Here is a 3120-nt window from a genome sequence, read left to right as displayed (position 1 = left end):
ACCGCATCGCAGCTAAAAAACTGCCCTAAACGCACCCTTAATTAAATACATAGCTAATTTTGCAAACTTTGATAGCCTGCTAAAATACAATAGCAGCACTCTTTCAATGATTATTTTAGTTGCGGGGTTATAAGAAATTTAAAAATACCAGTGCATTTCCACGCACGCCTTTCATTAATTACTTAAAATTTTGGCCAAATTCAGTTATCATCTTCGTCCTTTCCACCTCCACATGTCACGCTTGAATGCTCTTTCTCCTAATGAAAACGAAAAAAATAAGAAAGAAGATGAATATAAAGAACAAAAGCTACAGCAATTTTTCTGCAAATAAAATTTGACCTGCCAAAACTGACGCCATACGTTTTTCGTTTCTTTGTTCTTAATAATGGTAGAATGATATTACAGATGACCAGCACTTGGAAAATCGTAACTTAATTTAATAGAATCAGAAGAAGATTGTTTGATCTGTTAACCGTTTCATGTCACTGAAGTCGAATTTGATGAGTTTAATTAAACCTCAGATAACTTGGCCTATCGTTGCAGAAGTCCGTGCTCGGAGGACAGATTTGTAAACTGCTTAGAAGTAGAATGAAATTAGTATTTTTGTTTTTGCTCTGAGAGAAATTACAGAAAAATATTTTTCAAAATATTCCAAGTTAATTTTAGTTCCGCATCTAAGATATTTATTTGTTAAATTATTTTAGGAGGTAGGATCTCATATCATTCGTGAGTAGAAGAGAAATGGATGTAAGATAAGAGAGATTTCAGAGATTATCTATTTAACTCGAGCCTCCGGAAGGCCATATATTGGGTTCATTGGAGATTTTCCGAGCTACAAAGCTTTTTTAGAGGGGGGAGAGAGAGAGATCCCCAAAAATCCTAGAAATCACGAGAAATGAGGGGGCTCTCTCTCCTAGCTCAACTTCCTTTTATATAAAAGAAGAAAAATAAAAAAATATATATATATCTTAAGTATTGCACGACTCCCATTCATGACGTCGTGATGAAAAGACTGTGACGTGGATGTCCGGCAATGCTTTTAAAGATGAACGGGTCCGGGTTCTTGCTGGTAATAATGATAATCTCTAGTAATTATGTCTCTTTAACCAGGCTAGGATGGCTCTCAATTGGTGAAAGAGATGAGTTCAACCACTTTGACAAATGAGTTCAGTTCAATCGCTTCGGCAGATGGACCCAGTTCAGCCACTTTGACAGGTGGGTTCAATTCAACCACTTTAGCAGAAAAACTTTATTTAGCCACTTTGGTAGGTGGGCTTCAAAATACGTAAACAGAATACAATCTTTTAACCGCAATATTTTTACATCAAATTGCTGCATCCATTGATAATACTACATTGCCTTAAAAAAAAAAAAAAAAACTCTATTGGAGTATAAAAAGAGATGCCTTACAGTACTACTGCCTAAAACCTAACTCAAAATATTGAGCCAAAAATTTCTAAGAGTTATGATTATGAATTACATATATCAGAGAATTTGAACTTCTAATTAGGATCCTAACTTTGCTGAAGGAGACATGATAGCTTCTAACATTAACAGGAAGAAAAAAAAAAAAAGAAAAAAAAAGAAGAAAGCAGATCAAGGAGCTATGCAAAGAAGATGAATTTCACATCTTGCCTGCCACAAAAAGAACAGAAGACTTGACCAAAGTTCTCATAGCTTGATGCTGAAAAAGTTAAAGCCAGCTAAAATCATGAGAACCATTATTATCATTAGACTAACACTACTTTTTTTTTAAACGAGCAGAATGATTACTCATAAATCACATAGCAAACGCCTCAAGGTTTTCCTTAGCTTCAACTATATCTTCAATTCTCGACTTTTCCTGGTTGAAGAACAGCTCCTTCAGATTGTATGGCCCGACTGAGTTCGGTTGATCTTCCCACAGTTTATCTGCTAATTTCTTTGCAAGCTTCTCGGTTCCATGGAAAGAATCCCAAAACACAAAATCGTCTGGTGAATTACACAGCTCGTACTCAGCCACTTCCTTGTTTCCTCCACAGCTATATATGCCTCCATATAGCCCAGTCCCACAGCAAGCATTGATTCCATCTTTAAACCCTTCATTAAACCAAAATTCTAAGCATCAGATTATACAATTGTGATAAAAGTGGCAAAGAACACATTTTTATATCGAGAATTTAATTTTTTTTTGCTGTCAAGAGTCTACGTTTATTGTTGGGAGAAACTTGTTCCTACAAATGCATGAATTTTGATGAAAATAATTCACATTAATTTGATTTTTAAGTACAAAAAGCTTTAATATTAAGCAGAGATTAATTTTAGACGCATATAATATTTTTAACACCAAAGGGCGTCCATAAGAGGAATTTTTATTGGCATTCCACTTTTGAATTCTGTAAGATATTCATCTTAGAGTTTCTTTCCTAGTTTAAACATTTTACGACCAAATTTACCTCAGGGTTCTACATATGAGAAGCACATATTCATCAAAGAATGAGATTTATTGCAGGTTTAAAAATTAGCCTTAGTAGATACTTAATCCAGTAAATACAAACATCTTTGTCACTAATTAATTTATCCTGATATTTGTCATGTTTTGTACAAGCGGAGTTAATTTACGTTAGGTTATAATCAATGATATGGCAATGTGAGGGGAGTTGAAAGTGATTCTCTCTTTAATAAAACAAGCCTTAATCTTTGGATTTATTATGCATAAATTTTAATGCGCAGTTCAAGTATTGCTTTTTGAGGCATTCAATAAGAAATTCCTCAGTAGAATTTCAATCGAAATTAAAAACAAACAGAAAAAAAATAGAGAAATTGGGTTAGGATTGAAAGATACCAAATTTGGTTGGATTATGAATTACTTCATGCAACCAACTGTAGTGGCCTGAGCTGAAGGCATACTTAAAGTCTTTAAGAATGTGTTCAAAGCTTAGGAGCACACCATATAAAGCATTGTTATGTGCCAATGCAAGTGCAGAGAAATCCTCAAAACAACTTCCATCTGCTTTCCGATTTGCTGCTCTTATAGCAGGCAAACACCCTAATGGGGATGTACTCAGGAAACCGAATTTCCTTGCTCCCTTCTCATATAATCCCTTCCAAAAAAAAAAAAAAAAAAAGTTACTGCAATTA

Source organism: Phalaenopsis equestris, unplaced genomic scaffold (genome assembly GCF_001263595.1).
Source record: "Phalaenopsis equestris unplaced genomic scaffold, ASM126359v1 Scaffold000686, whole genome shotgun sequence".
In the NCBI taxonomy this organism is placed as follows: Eukaryota; Viridiplantae; Streptophyta; class Magnoliopsida; order Asparagales; family Orchidaceae; genus Phalaenopsis; species Phalaenopsis equestris.
Note: the sequence above shows the minus strand (reverse complement) of the source record.